The 19024-nt window shown below is 38.2% G+C and overlaps 1 long non-coding RNA gene across 1 annotated transcript in view; it reads right to left on the bottom strand.

Moving 5' to 3' along the window:
- Positions 1–18394, bottom strand: part of LOC144014192 (uncharacterized) — a 47264-nt gene extending 28870 nt beyond the window's left edge. Inside the window, exons 1-2 of the long non-coding RNA XR_013282417.1 lie at positions 18214–18394; positions 15390–15477 (exon numbers count right to left, since the gene is read on the bottom strand). This is a non-coding gene — a long non-coding RNA (uncharacterized LOC144014192). The remainder of the gene's footprint in view (positions 1–15389; positions 15478–18213) is intronic.
- Positions 18395–19024: the final 630 nt, after the last annotated feature.

Genomic DNA, 19024 nt, shown 5'->3' on the forward strand with positions numbered 1-19024 from the left:
ACACAATCGCACGATGGCCTTGAATAATTACACGCTTCCAGAAGATTACGCACACTAAAATGGTTTGGATCAAAAATAACCCAAATTGGTAAAAAGAAATAAACAAAATAAAATGACTAAACCAACTTTTTTGATGTCTGAAACAAATTAAATGAATACAATTATTAAATTAAAATAATTGTAAAAATTAATCCACAAAGCAACCTTTTTTTTCGTCTCTTTTTGGCTTGTTTTGTGGGTAATTAATTTTACCCAATTTTTGGGGATAAATTGAATAACTCGACTGAATTTAGTCAAAATGAACCGACCCACCCTTTTGAGTTATTTAATCCAAAATGTCGGGTTGAGTTAAATAATGACCCACACAGGAACCCAATTTGTTGATTTATTTTTTGTGGGTTATTCAATTGACTCAATTTTTTCTAATTGATTTGGGTGAAAAATGAACTGATCCAACTTTTTGAATTATTTAACCCAAACAGTTGGATAAAACTAAATTAATAACCCACAAAGCAAACCAATATTTGGGTTATTTTGTGGGTTATTCATTTGACCCAACTTTTTGAGTTAATTGAATAAACGAAAAAAAAAATTACCTTGGTCCCTTTTTGACACAATTTGGGTTATTTTTGACCCAACTGTTTTTAGAGTGCAGGGTTCTGGCTACTACTGGAACATTCTAAATTTAGATAACTGATTATAAATTGTTAATACTGAACATTTATCTACATTTTTGCTCATTTTTATATAGTCACTAACAATTTAAATTAAGGCTGAAAAATTGAAAAAAAAGAATAATTGCGTTTTCTTCCCATTCAATATTGTGATTGTGATTTTTTTTTTTATGCAACTAAACTAAGTGCAATTTCTGGAAAAATTGCATGGGAATGCTGAAAGCTGGATGCTAAGATTTGAATGCATATGGAATGCTTATGAAGTAAACTGAGAGATAAATTATGAAATTCTAACCTCCTGGTTACTGGACAATGCCAACTGTGCCACCGAGCAGTATCAGACACCTGGTAATGATAAGTTATATATATGGAAGTGGGCGAGGAAAGTGATACTTAGAAAAAGTTCAATGTCTGTCCCATTGAAAATGAATGGGGAAAAGTTGATGTTAAATGTTAAATTGTGCAAATACTTGAAGTAATGCGGAATCAGACGATATATACCCCGGGAGGCGTCCATTTTTGAAGCTAGTTGAAATGTAAATTGGAAGTATTATGTAGGAGTTGTTACGTGGCAAAGAAGTGTGGGGAATAAAAATCACAATAACATATGTGGCAATGCTGCATTCCCACAATTATTTTTTTTCAAGACGCGCTTCCACAAACACAAGCAATAAATGAATCTGCATTACAATAACCGATATCAGATGTATTATATGTTATATAGGGTAGGCTTAAGCCCAATTCACACTGGCTGCGGAAAGGACGCGGTGCGTTTTCCGTACGACTTCCGCAAGGACTGCAATTCACACCGCGGGCGTTGCGCGTCCGGAAATCTGCTCCCGACAGACCATAAGATCACGTTAACGCTGGAGAGTTGCGTTCACGCGATAACAACCGTGTATATAGAGTCCTATTTGTAAACAATAGCCACCAGTGGTGCTAGCTGACCAGAATCGAGGCAAAAATTGCTTGAGTAGCAAGCCACAACACGTGTGAAAGCTGATCCGAGGTCAGCGAAGACGCTACTGGTGAAAGAGAAGAATTGCGCTTGCCTTGGCTGCTCGCCTGGCGGGGTGGGCCTGCTGGTGGCGTCTGGGGACAGATTTACCAGTTTAAATAACTGGGACTAGCCACAATCTACCAAATCTACCATTTTTCAGTGGCCCGCGACATATGCTAAATATGGCATTTGACTCAGTTCAAATAAAATAAACAAAACAAAAATGTTTGAAGGTGGTCAAAGTAAGAAAGGAGGGTATCTAAAAACAGGAGCCATTAAAGGTTACTTTAGTTAACTAAAACAAATGAAAAAACTAAAACTAAAATTCAAAAACCAATACTGTTACTGAAATAAAATAAAAACGAAAATACTTTTTAAAAAAACGAAAATTAACTGAAACTACATTTTAAGTTTACAAAACTGACTAAAACTAACTATAATTAGAGCAAACATGTCCTTTGTTTTAGTCTTTGGTAATTAATTTAATACATGAGCCTTTGGGGATGATTTTAAATGTGATTTTTCGTAGATTTATTTGGATATAAACCAGAATAATGACGTTTGAAAGTATCTAGTAGTAGCCACCTTATATATATATATATATATATATATATGTGTATGTGTGTGTGTGTGTGTGTATAGCACCTTCAGATGACGTTGCTCCCATGCTGTTTTTTTTAAATATTGTGAACAAGTAATACACATTAAAAAAATCTAATACTAATACTGAAACTAACAAACTAAACTAAAATTGAGCATTTTTTAAAGAACTAAACTAATAAAAACTAACATAACCACCCTGAAAACTAATAAAAACTAAAATGAAAAATTCCAAAACTATGAATAATAACCCTACTGCCATATTACAAATAAATTGGTTTATGTACTGTAGCATTTTGCTAAATATGCAAAAGCACAAATAAATGATTTGTACAATTTTTAGGACAAAACACAATTTCTGTTCATAACATTATGTGGCCCTTGCGTCCTTCTGATTTTCTGTATGTGGCCCTCAAATGAAAAAGTTTGGACACCCCTGCTGTAATGTGTCCGAAAGGAAAAAATGAATAAACCAAACCAAACTCTATTTGTATTTATGTGGTCTCTTAGACTATTTGGAAATAAAAACGATATAAGTTAAAAAAAAAAACACAAAAAAAACTGCGACTATTGTCATTCTGTATTCCGCTAGCTTAATGCTAACACACAATGCAAAACGCTAACTATTCTTTATCATCTGCAAAAAAAAAAAGACTAATAAGACTAAGTCACTTATGAAAATATCTTTTGAAAATAAGACTCTTTAACAAGCAAATGCTTCTCTGTAGTAGTAAGATGTTTTTGAGCGCGAGTCAGATGAAGAGTGCGGCTGCCGACATCAACAACTCTCTGTTAATGCGCGTTTTTTATTTCATATTCAAGACATAAACTCACCCCTGGCAAAGAAAAGGTGCTAATGGATGGCGGCTGTATCGCTTTCAAATGTATAAAGGAAGCTATGGTAGCAAAACAAAGAAAAGAAAAGCCTGCTTGCGAGCTCATTGTGCTGATGTAAAAGACGACAAGGTGCACGGGTAAAACAGAAGGAAGAGCGAAATGAGAGGAGAGACGATTTCATCAATTGGGGGGGGCTGGCAAACAGTGGAAATAGATTAGGGGCTTCATAAACGTGCACTGGCAGAAGAGAAAATCCAGGAAATGGAGTGAAAAGAGGAACAAGCCGAATGTGTGTGTGTGTGTGTGTGTAGGCGGCTGCTCTGGGAAGTAACAAACGATGTCAGTCTTTGCTTGTCCGTCTGCATCCTGAGTGACACTTTAGCGCCCTGGCGGCAGGATGCGGGCGCAGCAGGCGGGTCGGCCGTGACGCCTGCGACCCGCGTCCATTTCTCGTCTCCCCGTTTTTCGTCTCGACTTGCGCTTCCGACTCTCATCTGTTTGCAGCCGCGCCAAATCGCGCCCAAATCGTCGAGGCGATGAGCAACGCTATAAAAACTGGGCTTGAAAAATGAAAATTGATGGAATATATACCAGGGGTGTCCAAACTACGGCCCGGGGGCCATTTGCGGACCGCCGTCCATTTTTCAGTGGCCCGTGGCATCTGCTAAAAATGGCATTTGACTCAGTCAAAACAATTATAATCCATTTAATTTTAATACAAGTGCTATTAAAGGTTATTTTAGTTCACAAAAACTAATGAAATAACTAAAACTAAAGTTCAAAAAACAATTTCCTTAACGAAATAAAATAAAAACGAAAATGCTTTTTAAATAACGAAAACTAACTGAAATTACATTTTATGTTTACAAAACTAACTAAATCTAACTATAATTACAGCAAAAATTTCCTTCGTTATAGTCTTTGGTAATTAATTTAATGCATGAGACTTTGCGGATGACTTTAAATGTAATTTTTAGTAATTTATTTTGATCTAAACCAGAATAATGACATTTGAAAGTATCATCTAATAAACCAATAGAAAAGCACCTTCAGATGACGTCGCTCCCATGCCGTTTTTTTTAAATATTGAGCACAACTAATACACATTAAAAAAACAAACAAACAAAAAACTAAAACTAATACTAAAACTAAGCATTTATTAAAGAACTAAAACTAATAAAAACTAACAGAACCACCCTGAAAACTAATTAAATCTGAATTAAAAAAAAAAAAAAACTTAAAACAAAATAAAAACAAAATAAAAAAAATTCCAAAACTATAATAAGCCGACTGCCATATTGCAAATAAATTGGTTTATGTACTGTAGCATTTTTCTAAATATGCAAAAGCACAAATAAATTATTTGTACAATTTTTTTTTTTTTTTTTAGGACTAAACATAATTTATGTTCATAACATTACGTGGCCCTTGCATTTTTCTGAATTTCTGTATGTGGCCCTCAAAATGAAAAAGTTTGGACACCCCTGTATTACACTCTTAAAACAACTGGGTTATAAGTATTACTACATCGGGTGGCATCGCTAACCCAACGCTGGCTAATGGTTAAGTTGGCTTGGCTAACCGTTAAGTCGACCGCAAAAATGGGTTGACAGATACCAAAATTTGTGCCTCAAAACTATAATCAAGAATTTAAAAATTTTAAGAATGAAAAAGACGCGTCTTTAAAGTTGAAAAAAAAAAGGACAAGAAGTTTTACGGAATACTGCAGCTGACAGCGCATGGAGATGCTAACAAAGGAACGTGTATGGGTGTCAACAAGCCAGCTAGCTAGAGGAAAATAACAACTTAGCTTTGGTGTTTTAAAGTAAACAAGCCTTAAACAATCTTAAGCCTCGTCAGTACATTCCATCGCTACTTTATGGAAGCTAAATTTCTTCCACTAAACTTGTTGTGACTGGTTAAACTTATCTCAGCGCTCGTCGCTAGCTAACTTAGCTTAGCGTAGCTTGCCGTCTGTCGCTATCAACACATCGCTAAACAAAGATTAAGTATGAGTGTAAAGTGATATAATTATTTAGTGTGTACACCAACATCAACTCAACAATCACAATCATAATCAAAACAGTGCCAGCTCCCAAACTATTTGAAAGGTTTATGAGCCTTGAGTGATGCAATAAAAAACAACAATGCTGACTAGCAAAAGTGTAATAGGTGGAAATTAATTACATTCATGGCTGACAGGATTCCTTCTGCACTGCACCCAAAGCATTACAGCTATCGTTTTTTGTTTTTTCTTTTCTTTAACAAAACAGGCCTTCTCAAATCTAGCTGTGCTATTTATGTCACCCATTTTTTTTGGTCAAAATACAGACTTTCAATCGAGACGACAACATACCGGAAAGCTTCTGCATGAGTCAAGAGACTTGCTCTCACTCAAGCTATTTTCAGCCCTTGAGATTGGTTAATAATTTGGAAAATGAACAGACCATGTGGAGATTTACTAGGATTGATTGGTGGGAAAAAAAATATGAGCTCGAATTTAGATGTAAAGACACAAATTTGGCGAGCAATTTTATATTCAAACTGTTTAATTAAAGGCAAAACAATTTGTATTTTATATATAATCCACATAAGCTTGAAAAGACTAGAGATTGATTTTAATTTAAAGCTGTGAAAAACATTCGTAAGATGTTAACAAACAACAATGGAGGAGAACAAGTGTCATTACAAAGCCTAGCTAGCACTATAGCTAGCTAGCTAGCGAAATAGATAGATAGATAGACAGACAGACAGACAGATGTTTTCTTGTTTTCTTGTTTGTTTGTTTTTTTGTTTGTTAGAATCCCGAGAGGGAAATGAAATTGCCACAGCAGCAATATACACATTTCCGCATGTAGTACTAGGTAAAGTCATATTTATGTTTTCAGAACAACCAACATTTTGGGTTAAATGAATAACCCAAAATGCTCAGTCCCTTTTTGACCCATATTTGGTTATTTTTCACCCAACAGTTTTTAGAGTGAATTTTTTTTTGCACTTGGATAACTTCCATAGTCACACATGACGATCAATTAGTGCATTACACAATAAGTGCCTGTATGTGTCAGCTTCTCAGGTTTTTTTAATGACAGCGTAAATATTTTTATGGACGCTAAAACGGAACCAGAGTCTAAATCAGGGGTGTCAGACATACGGCCCGTGGGCCGGATCAGGCCCTCAAATGGGTTTAATCCAGCCCGGGAGTTGATTTTGTAAAGTTTAAAAAAAAATAAATTGTAATCTCGGACTAATTAATCAGCTGGCCACAATCAAAACATATAAATTTGGAATTTCACAAGCAGTCCTCTGATGAGCAATGCAACTTGTACGGGGAATCGTCGTCCTGGATGTCATTATTTTACACACAACTTAAACTACGGTTTGTTTAATTATTATTATTATTATTATTTTTTTTTTTAATTATAGACTGACATAAACGTGTTAGATACGACACAAATTCAATTACTGATAACACAAATAGATATGACAAGGATTAACGTCCTTATAACATCATTAACCGTGCCACGGAATGCATTCTGGGAACAATATATATATGCAAAACATGTCGATTTAACACGTCCGGAACGTATACCGGCAAAGTGTTGCCGCATTCCATTTGCATTCTTGTTATTTTTCGGAACAACATGATTACAGTTGATCTCCGTAATATTTACGACTGGTCCACGAAAATCTGCGTATAAATGACGGCAATCGTTTTTAAGTTATATACCGTTATTTTCCCGATGTGCCCCACATGATAATATATTTTCCTCCTTGAGCAAACATGAGTTTGACACCCCTGGTCTAAATAGTTCAGGCAACAATAGAAAGATTTATGTATGTAATGTGGGGAAAAAAATGCCGTACATGTATCGGCATCAAAACGTAAAAGTTCCGTTTGTGATCGCCGGTACACACCACAAAGTTTGCTGGCAATTTTTTTTTTTTTTTTTTACCTGCGGCGCTCGCTAATAAGCAAACAAATGGAATGAAAGCATAACGTCCCCAGCGGAGGTGACTTCTATTATTTCGTACGTTCTCCCAAACTGTCTCTTGAAGACGTGCGGAGCAACATGACCCCGTGAATAATTTGCCCGCCAAAAATGTGCACAAACAAACTCTCAAAGCCGCGACGCTCGTCTTCATCATCATCATCATCATCATCATCATCATCTGCATTTGCGGCCTGCTCGAAACACTTCTGGCTCCGTTCAAAAACAGCAGGACACGCGCTCGGATAACAAACCTCATTACGGCTCGGCCTGTCATGCATCCGCTCTCAATGCACATGACGTCCACAAAGCGTCTTTACAGAGCTAATTAGGAGGCTCCCCCACTCCATTGGAAACTCATCTGAATAGTAGGGGGGGGGGGTGATAACGTGGAGGACGGATGGGAGACGAAAGTAACAAAAAGAAGAAGAGAGCGGAATTCAAAGCGGCGAGAACTAAACGGGGTTGAGCGGGCCTGCGTGTGGCGTTAGCTTGTCGTTGAGCGCGGCTCCACCGCGATCGAGGAAGAGCCTCTCGGCGGCAAAAGAGCAGCTGCCGACATTTGTAAAAAAAAAAAAAAAAGCTCCTCCAGAAGCTTTTAAACGGCGTCGCGATAATGGAAAGAGCAAATCCTCCCTAAATGCGAAGCCGCTTCATACCTGCCTGATGTTTTTGACCTTCTTTGCTTTTGTGCAAGCTAATTGTTTTTTTGTTTTTTTTTCGAGGAGCACAGCGAGGAAATGACGAGTGTCGTTCTCTCTTTGGAAATGTCTCTCAGCTCCTCCCTCAAACGACGGCAGAAGGTCATGGCGAGCTGAGAAACATCTCGCAAAATCTTCTTCCTCTTTTGTTCAAGCATATTTTGCGATGTGCCTAATTTTACAGTGGTTGACACTCGACTTTTTCAGGTATCTGTACTTTACTTCCATTTTAACTCTTTGACTGCCAAAAACGTTTAATGACGTATTCTAAAATCCTAATGAATGCCACCAAAATCAGTAATTTACGTTTATTACGGTGTTTTTTTTTTCTCTCTCTCAATGGGCAGCGCAACATCTTGTGCAGCACTGCCTTGTCACTAAACAAAAAATATTGGTGTCAAAGTCACTGTTGTGCAAAAAAATGTATCTTTTCACAAAAGCTTGTTTTTCCTCTTAATATTTTTGTATTTTTGCTTATGTCACTCAAATGACCTAATTTCAAATGGTGATTACTAAAGAAAAAGGTCGAAACATACTTTTTTTTTTCTCATGAAAGAATGGAATCCAATCTGTCATATGGTATCCACCATATTTATGTCATTTTACCGCACAATATTCTGTTTGAGATGAGTGAAAATGCTACAAATCGGCTGGTACCGTTTTTGAATAATGTTTGGCAGTCAAATTGTTAAAGGGATACTTTACTTATTTAGCCATTTTTGGCAGTCAAACATTAATATTTTGCCTATAATATGATATTTTCATTATTTTTCCTGTACAATTAGTACCTTTAAAAAACCCCATTTTGCAACTTGCCGTCGACTGAAAATGACATCATAAGGGCTCAGGTAACCAATCACAGCTCACCTGTTTTCTAGGTTTGGTCATTTGACATTCACAAGCTGAGCTGTGATTGGTTACCTGAGCCCTTGTGATGTCATTTTCAGTCGACAGCAAGATGCGAAATCTGTTTTTAAAGGTGCTATTTGCACGTGAAAAATATTGAAAGTATCAAATGAATTATAGACAAGATAGTAACTTTGTATTGCTATAATGGGCTAAATAAGTGAAGTAGCCCTTTAATTGTTCTCTGCCAAGTTATGAAATATTGTGTATACCGGTAATTGATCGGGATGTAATGATAAGAGAGATATCGTGATATTAAAAGTGCCACAATATGGTCGTCGTCGTCATGTTCACAATATTTAAATGCTACACATCTGTTAAAAATAAGTCGGATTGAGTTCCATGTGTGCAGTTCTAGCACCCTCTGATGGCTAGTTTGTTTTTTAATTGGTGACATGAAAATCTATGAGTTGCAGACACACAAAAATCAGTTTTGATTGAAAAGAAGCAAGTGTATCGAATCCAATTGAATCATTCTATTCATCTTTAATACTTAGTGACTCATCTTCTATCGAGATATCTTTGAAGGAAATGCCACATTTACAGTATTGAAAATTTCATTCATATTGTACAATGACAGCAAGAAATCGACCGCATCGCCTCTCGAACTGAACCGTAAACTAGTGAATCGAATCGGAATCCTGGGGACTCAAACCGAGACCATTCGTTCGACTTTAGAGTGAACCGTCCTTCAATCATATCGAGATACGTACTAATTTGGCAAATTTCATATTTTTTTTCTAAAATTTATACTTCTGGTCATTCCACGCGTGTGAACATTTTTTGTTTTTTTTTTGTCATTTGTACGAAATACTGACCAATCATTCAATCTTAAAAGTGTCTAAAAAGGCTTGCTCACTTTGATGATGCAATGTTTTTGGTTGAACAAACATTTCGTTTTTGGGGTCTCGACACAAAGCGATATATAAAATAATATAAAAATAATTCAGTGGTTAGCACGTCCGCCTCCCAGTTCTGGGGACTCGGGTTCGAATCCAGGCTCCGGCCTTCCTGGGTGGAGTTTGCATGTTCTCCCCGTGCCCGCGTGGCTCTTCTCCGGGTACTCCGGTCTCCTCCCACATTCCAAAGACATGCATGGCAGGTTCATTGGGCGCTCCAAATTGTTTGCCCTGCAATTGGCTGGCAACCAGTTCAGGGTGTACCCCCGCCTACTACCCAAAGCCAGCTGGGATAGGCTCCAGCACCCCCCGCGCGACCCTTGTGAGGAATAAGCGGTCAAGAAAATGGATGGATGGAAAATTCTCAATAATGATGTTAATCAACATGTTCTCTCAACACACAAATCGACAATAGCTCGCTTGTTCTGCAGTGTAAACGTTTCGGGTTTGGGCGCCTCTAATATCGCGCTAACGAGGCTTTTGTTTGAACCCGCAGACCAATTTTCAGTTCAAGTTGAAGTTTTGACCTAATTGTTGTCTCGTCAGGCGCTTAACAAACAAGAGAGAGCGCAAAGCATTGTTGTTTGGGGGGGGGGGGCTGGCAGGTGTCACAGCGGCCAGCTTGTTAATTTGCACGCATGCACTCCCCCTGCGTGTGTGTGCGTATATATCAGTGATGGGACTTGACCCGAGCGAGTTGCCGCACTGTTTTGCGCGTCTTGCTGGGCGTGGGAAAAAGACGGGACCCCTTTTCACAGCTGCCTCGGCTGAGGCCTAGACTGCTGGGGGGGGGGGTTGGTGGTGGCTTAGACCCCTCTTACCCTTGTCCGACTAGACCCCCCCCCCCCCCCCCCCCCACACACACACACACACACACACACACAGCCTCCCCTTCAATCCTATTCACGATGCGGCCTAGTAGCTTTCAAAAGCGCCCCCCCCCCTCCCTTTGCCCCTCCCACCTTCCCCATCCCTTCATAAATACGTCTTATTATTCAAGCTCTCGTTTGCATAGAGGTCCCCACTTTGCTGCTGAGGTCTTTTTTTTGTGTGTGTGGGGTGGGGGGGGGGCCAACAAGTGCAAATTTCACTCGGGTAATCTCCTTGTGTTAATATTTGTCTAGAGCGCCGCGTGCACGAATTTGCCACATTTCTGCTTTGCCGCAAAGAAAGTTGAGCAAGCCTCCGTGTGTCCCCGTCTGCCGGCGGCTATTGTACAGTAGCACACCCACTCATACATACATACGGGCACTGACCCCCCCCCCCCTCACTCTCTGCAATGCATTACTGCAGAGATTTATCTGCCATCAGCCCGTATAATACGGCGGTTATAATTTACATCCACTTTAGAAAACAGCAGCGCCGGCCCGGTCGGTCCTTGCATATGCTAATGGCGAGCTTGGGAAAAAAAATAAAAAAATCGGGGCCGACTCAAAGAACTCGGTCGCACATTTGAATAACTGAGCGTCCAAGATGTGACCTTGCCGATAATATGCACTTTTGTGTTTTCATTCTTAATGCCTCGAGAGGGAAGAACGTTAAAGTGGGGGAAGATGCAAATGTTGGGATAAAAAAAAAAAAAAGTACAAGCGGCAAAATAATTCAGCCAAATTTTACGCCACGTCGAACCGTGGCTGACAATCAACGAGGAGGTTGGAGAGAGGCATTAAGGGGCGAAAAGGACAGAGCCACCCAAACGCTCTTTCCGCATGAGCGGCTCGCGAGCGTGTGGACCCGCCGCGCTGGCCTAACGGGATAAAAGGAAGCGCGGCAAAAGATTACACGGACGCCTCCCCGCCGCCGACCACACTCGCTACCTGACAAATAGGATCATCGTGCTTTGAAGGGATAAAAAAAAAAAAAAAAAAAAAACGCTGACTGCATGAGAATGAAAGAGGTGTGAGGGGAGGAGTTAAAAAAAAAAAAAAGGGAATACTTGAAAGCAGAAACAAATGTCGTGTTTACACCAGTGTTAAAGAGATACTTTTTTGGCAGTCAAACATTAATATTTTTGTATAATAAATTTGATATTTTCATTATTTTTCATGTACAATTAGTACCTTTAAAAACACATTTTGCAACTCGCTGTCGACTGAAAATGACATCACAAGGGCTCAGGTAACCAATCACAGCTCAGCTTGTGGTTGTCACATGACCAAACCTATTTAGCCATTTTTGGCAGTCAAACAATATTTTTGTTGAATAAATTTGATATTTTCATTATTTTTCATGTACAATTAGTACCTTTAAAAACACATTTTGGAACTCGCTGTCGACTGAAAATGACATCACAAGGGCTCAGGTAACCAATCACAGCTCAGCTCGTGATTGTCACGACCAAACCTAGAAAACAGGTTTTTCACCCTTGTGATGTCATTTTCAGTCGACAGCAAGTTGCAAAATGTGTTTTTAAAGGTACTAATTGTACGTGAAAAATAATGAAAGTATCAAATTAATTATAGACAAAAATATTAACTTTTTATTGCTATAATGGGCTAAATAAGTGAAGTATTCCTTTAATTTTGTCAACAAAAAACTACGCAAAAATAATTTCGTCAACTGCACACTTTCCACCGCACTAAAACCAGACTAGACTAGACTAGACTAAAACCCTCATTAATAAACAATAACCGGGACTAAATCTGTATGCATTTTTGTTGACTAACAAAGATGAGACGAAAATGTCATTCACTTTATAAAAACTGGACTTAAATCTATGGACATTTTAGTTCATGAACAAAAACAGGACTTTTGTAAAATCATGTCTCTGCTAACCTGTCATGTCTGTGACACTCTCATGTGACACACAGCACAAACAAACAAGAGGTAGGTTCACGGTAAAATATAAAAAAAAAAAAAAAGTACATTATATTTCTAACTTAACTCATTCACTGCCAATGACGACTATAGACAAACAAACAGCCAGTGCAAATTTTGACAAGAAATTTGAATTTGGTTTTAGTTATTCATTGTTTTCATTCATAGTTATTAATCCCCATTGTTATTCATAACAACAATGACAACAATTTCATTGCTAAGTGCTACCATCGTGCATAGTGATCGGTCTTGGTCTTACTGAGACCACAAACTGGGTCTCGACCTCCAGAAGTCAATTTAGTCGACTAAAATTGCTCCTTATTTTTGTCGACTAAAGGTTGGATTAAAACTCAAATACAATCAGGTGACTAAGTTATGACTAAGGCTTTAATTATATTTAGTCAGAAGACTATAACTAAAACTAAATTGAAATTTCTTTTTTTTTTAATTAAAATTTTAATTTAATTTAATTAATTAACACTGGCTGTTTGCTTGGATTTTTGACGTCTATAGTTGTCATTGGCAGTGAATGAGTTAACCTTAATCCAACGGCTATAACGGTCCAACAATAATGTTAATGGGACTGCTAACTAATGCTGGCTAACTTACTAGCTCATAGCATGGCGCCGTAGTAGCCACTGTAATTAGGTGTCAAGTTGTTTTTCATCAAAAAGATAAGAAAATTTGACGTGAAATAGTTTTAGATCCAAAAACGTTCAATATAATTTGTTGACTAAAAAAAAAAAAACAGGGCTAAAATGGTTGTCCTGACTAAAACTAGACTAGAACAACTGAAATTACGTTTTTTTGGACTAAAATAGAGACTAAAATGCTAGCTTTATAGTCGACTAAAAATGGACAAAATAAAAACGGGATGAGGTTGACGGACTGTGGCTGAAGTTGTACTAAAACTGAGACTAACTTTAAAAATGGCAAACAAAATTAATTAATACTTTACCCATATATAACCGCACAAAACCGCACCACTGTTAGCGTTGCTCTATTAGCGACGCTATAACGAGCGTATCTAATTCATTCCAAGTCGGTCTTTCGAGAGCGGACCTCCGCCGAGGCAACTCAAAGTGGCGTCCCCGGGAGACAGCAAATGACAGAATAAGCCACTTAAAAAATACCGTCTGTGTAAATTATAATGATAAGCTCGTATAGATATTTGTTTTCGGATAAGGAAGCGGTCCTTGTTCCTCTCTTGCTGATGTCGTATGATCTCGTTGCTGTGAGACAAAGCAAAACGTCGGATGTGGGAGGTGCTGTCGGTGTTGTGGGCAGTTGCATGAAACGGATGATAACGGCCAGTTCACGTACCGCTGTCGCTATTGCATATTTTTACACCCGATTATTCTGTCGATTATTTAATCGACTAATCCGAATAATTTGGATTATGCATCAAAGTGTATTAGAAAAGCAATTTTCTCCTGATTACTGTTTGTTAACCCGTGATTGGTGTTTATTTTGTACTTTGTATTCATATCGTGATTAAAAAAAAAAAAAAAGGTGGATTGATGTACTACATTACCGGTTCGGTCGTCGTTTTCCAAAGTAAAAACAGATGTTTGCAAATGTCTTATTTTGATTAAACACAAAAGATAGACATCTTCTTACATCGAGCACTACAGAATCAGTGAACAATTACTGTTATGCTGAAATCAGACGATTTGGACAATTTGAAATTAAACAGTGGCTCCAAACTGTTACTCGATTATTAAAATAAAATTGTTAAAATTCAATTTGACAGCTCTACAAATATGGAGAAAAAAAAATCAGGTTGTATTTAAATCGCCTCCTGACTTTTAGGTTTTTTTTTGTTTTGTTTTTTTTTTGTTTTTTTTATTAAATTGTATTTCCGTTATTTTGAGTGTTTCTCCCTTGAAAATAGAAATAAAATAAAAATCATTTATTGACAATTTTATCTAAATTCTTAGGTCTTAGCACAAGGGAGCTTCTATAAACAAACAACAAAATAAATAAAAAATAAAATAAAAATAAATAAAAAATAATAAATAAATGTCTTTCAATTCATGGTTCATTTGTCTTTAATTTGGCATATGCCTGGCCTATAAAAACAAAAATATTTACAAGTCTGTATAATAAATCTAATATTGTTTATTGTTATTGGGTCATCATAGTGACTAAGAAATGGTTCTTTACTGACCTACCTGGTTAATTAAAGTTTAAACAAAAAGAATGTATTGTTTAAAAAAATGGATAGATAGATAAATAAATAAATAAAACATATAGGCGGGACCTTAAAAAAAATAATCACACATTAGATCACAATCGCAATATTAAAGCAGAAAAAAAAAATCACAATTTGATTATTTTTCAAAATCATACTGTAGTATTCGTGTTGAATGCGTGTGTGCTTAAAGCGTGTGCAGACGTCAACGTGCGCATTTGGGCACGAGACAGCAACTCCTTTGCGATGCCAGTTTTGTATTTGTGCGCTTGACTGTTGGGCACCATTAGTCACCCTCGGTGTTTTTCCACTCACCTCTCCACTACCAAGCCACGCCCACCTCTGCCAGTCCCGTCAGCTACCCACCAATTTATTGCTCTCCTGGTCCACTCGCTCATTGCCAGACGCTGAGCCGGTCTGCCCCCCTGACTGTCCTCCCTGGTGGGCTTCCGAGGACTCCCTACTGACCACTAGTTTTTGTTTCACCGAGCATGTTTGCCTGTCCCTGTGGCTGCAACAACTAAGTGTGAATTATTCCATCCATTACATGATCTAATTACAAATAAAAAAAAATCAAAGTAACACTGTAAAACTAAAATACAGAAAAGCAGCTACAGTATCAGTGGCTCAAGAAACACACACACACACATGCGAGTGCACACGCACCCCCACCTAATCCCGTGAAGAAGCCTGGAGCATCTTTCCGTTTGACCTCCAGGCGCAAACGATCAAAGCGAGGCTTTAAATGACAGCCGAAGCGCACGCGTACCTGCAGGCTGACGGACGAGCGCCTCGTCATCGCTGCTGGCCTCCCGGCTTCAGAGGCTGACTTTACGGACGATGACTTTGGCATTCTCCTTCCAGAGGAAAACAAAAAGACAATGTTAGCGCACAGGGAAGCTAATGTTGGCACTCAGTGAAGCTGACGTTAGCACTCAGGGAAGCTGTATTTTATAATTGTGATGTGTTTATATATTCAATAAAACCCAATCAATCAATCAATCAATCAATCAAGCTGATGTTAGCGCTCATGGGAAGCTAATGTTAACACACAGGGAAGCTAATGTTAGTACTCATGGAAGTTAATATTAGCGCACAGCTAAGCTAATAGGGAAGCTAATGTTAGCACTCAGGGACGCTAATGTTAGCACACAGGGAAGCTAATGTTAGCACTGAGGGAAGCTGTATTTTATACTTGTGATATGTTCATATGTTCAATAAAACCCAATCAATCAATCAATCAATCGATCAAGCTGATGTTAGCGCTCAGGGAAGCTTATGTTAGCGCTCAGAAAGCTAATGTTAGTGCACAGGGAAGCTAATAGGGAAGCTAGTGTTAGCACTCAGGGACGTTAATGTTAGCACACAGGAAGCTAATGTTGTCACTCAGGGAAACAAATGTTAGCGCACAGGGAAGCTAATATTAGCGCTCAGAGAAGCTAATGTTAGCACACAGGGAATCTAATGTTAGCACAAAGGGAAGCTAATTTTAGCACTCAGGGAAGCTAATGTTAGCACACGGGGAAGCTAATGTTAGCGCACAGGGAAGCTAATGTTAGCGCACAGGGAAGCTAATGTTAGCGCACAGGGAAGCTAAAGCGGAAAATGATAAATTTGCATAACAGTATGTCATTTTTGACTACACGCATGATGTAATAAGAACAAAATGGACTCTTGGCTGCTTCATCGGTTGCTAAGCTCCAAAAAAACAGAACAGTACAAGACGTTGCGTGTTCCAAATAAAACAATCACACGCAGCCAGTCACACTTGAAATCGCGGCCATCAAATATTGTCAGTCACAGTCCAAATGGAGCACGCCGGGACTTGAGGGACGTTCACTCATCTGATTCCACTCCCAAAAATAGATGAAACGCCACGCGTGGTCCCAAAATAATCCGCTGGATTGAATGCGGTTCAAAAACAAGATTGGGTTTGGATGATGAGATGGGAACGGGTGACGCAATATGTCGTGTGTTGATTCGAGAAGCGTCGTATAAGTGGAAACAAAAGCAGACTGTGTGGAGAGTATACAGGAGTCAACATTTCATGTTGCATGACGATTACCAATTTGGGTCCATATAAATATATCAACTATGTAGAAAACATTTTCCTATTAAAATAAATGGAAATGTCAAAACAAAAAAAAGAGCAACATGGAGTAAGCTGACAATTATTAGATGATCATGCACGTGATATGTTCAAAAATTGGACTTTATGGACCAGGAAATGGGGCAAACCATTTTAACCGTAATATATTTACATATTAAATAGTCATATAGTTGTTATAGGGGCGCGCATATTATATATTACAGTTTACACCCCTCCTCCTTTTTTTTAAAGCAGTTTTGTCGCCCATGTCAATTATTGTTTTTGATAAATGTGGGCTGCCAAAAAGAAAGGACTTGCTGGCTGCAAATGAAGAAGAAGAAGTTTGACGACCCGGTAAGATGCAGTAATATTACAGTAATTGTTTTCACAGAGGATAACAACCAAATATTTGCGGTTGTTTTGTACAAATGACCCAGTTTGTTACGCAATCCAGGAAGTAGTGGATTGGCCTGCTTTTTTTTTTTAATGTATTTATTTATTTTTATCCAAATTGGGTTATTTTGGACCCAACTGTAACTATACCGCAACATTGATGCTAGCTTCGTTAGCCCATTGTTAGCTTTAGCATTAGGATGGACAAGAAGACAGAACATGTAATTCTCTTGTTTATGTTTAAGCAGATTGAATTGTTGTCTATAAATGGAAATAAGGCTGACTGAAAGAAAATTAGTCAAAAATGTATTTAGACAAACTAAACCTATGTCGTGTATATTATTAAAAATGACGTCACATTTGCTACCTTGACACCCTGTAACTGTAAGTGGTTCGAAAGCATCCTGGCGTAAACAAACATGGATGAAAGATGGCGGCTGCTGGCGACGACATCACGTGCCCCCCCCCCCCCCAAAAAAAAAAAAAAAAACTGACCAATCACGTGGCGCCTTTGAACACTTTGCACGTCTTCCTTCCCCGTGATATGATCGCAACCTGAAATTAAACACTCGTTCACGTGCTGACAACTTCCGAGTCGCCCACGCGCGCGCGTTAGCGGCTCCCTTTTTTTTGTGTCCTGAAGACGATTCATGAATCGCTTTCGAGTCTTTATCACCGAATGCGGATCGGACCGAAGCATCATCAAAGAAGATCGTTCACTCTTCTTTTTTTTTTTTTTTGTGGCGCGTATTTAATCATCCTCCTCCTCATTTTTCCTTTTCTTGACCGGATGCTGCCTTGAGAGGTTCCGGTGCGGCTCGGCGAAGTGTGATCGGCGTCAGTCGGTACTTTCGGTTCTCTAGCTTTATGAAATTAAAACTCATACAGCTAGATAACCAAAGACACCAACTAAGCCTGCATGTCGTCTCTCTTAAAGGGGCCGCGCAGAGGAGCATCATGCAGCTCTGCTTATATTGGACCTTAATTGCGCTTAAAAGCGTGTTTCTTCCATTGTTGATAATAAACGTTTTTTAATGTTGAATATTATACGACTCAAGATTATACTCGCACCCCTATATGAAAGTATCTCAAAATACACAAATACACTTACTTGCACAGGATTCTCCTCCTCACTTCAAGTTCATATCGTCCAAATAAAAGAAGACAAATAAAAAGCCCAAGTCCGCTTTTTTTGTTATGCAAGACATCCTCAAAAAGGTGCAAATTTTGCGCCGCAAAAAAAAAAAAAAAAAAAAAAAAGTGTAGAGCAACTCCGAGTGCTGTGCGGCTTCTTGCACAGTGCGACTGACAAGTGCAAGAAAATGCACATGGGGAGCGTTAACCCCGCCTCGTATGTCGGGGAGGGAGGGAGAGAGAGAGAGAGAGAGAGAGAGAGAGAGAGACAGGCGGGAATCTGAAATCAAAATGAAATATGAACATTTTTAATTCCCAGCCAATTTCTTGTGTAAATGGTCCTGCAGTTTTTTCGGTGTGTTTTTTGTGTTTTTTTATTTTTTATTTTATTTTTTTTATTTTGTATTTATTATTATTAATTTTTTTATACAAACACGTAACAACAAAATGGCGCTCATTAGCGAAAAGCACGCAGTAAGTGATTTTGCAGATTGTACTAAAAATAAATGTGAATTGGAATTTTCACGGTATTTATTTTATTTTTTTTACTTATGCAATTATATGAGTTCAAGGCTACTTCATTCTACAAAATATCGCCTCCTGAAAAAAATAATAAAATAGCCACTGCTGTAAAATTGTGACAATAAATATTCGGTGTTTAAAAAAAAAAAAAAGAGCTCAACAATAACAAGATAATTTTGTTCTATTATGAAGATGCAGTTCAAAATCAGTTGACCTACATTCGCTCACTTGTTAGTTTGACCTATTTTTAGCAGCATCTCCATTTG

Source organism: Festucalex cinctus, chromosome 1 (genome assembly GCF_051991245.1).
Source record: "Festucalex cinctus isolate MCC-2025b chromosome 1, RoL_Fcin_1.0, whole genome shotgun sequence".
NCBI classification, from domain to species: domain Eukaryota; kingdom Metazoa; phylum Chordata; class Actinopteri; order Syngnathiformes; family Syngnathidae; genus Festucalex; species Festucalex cinctus.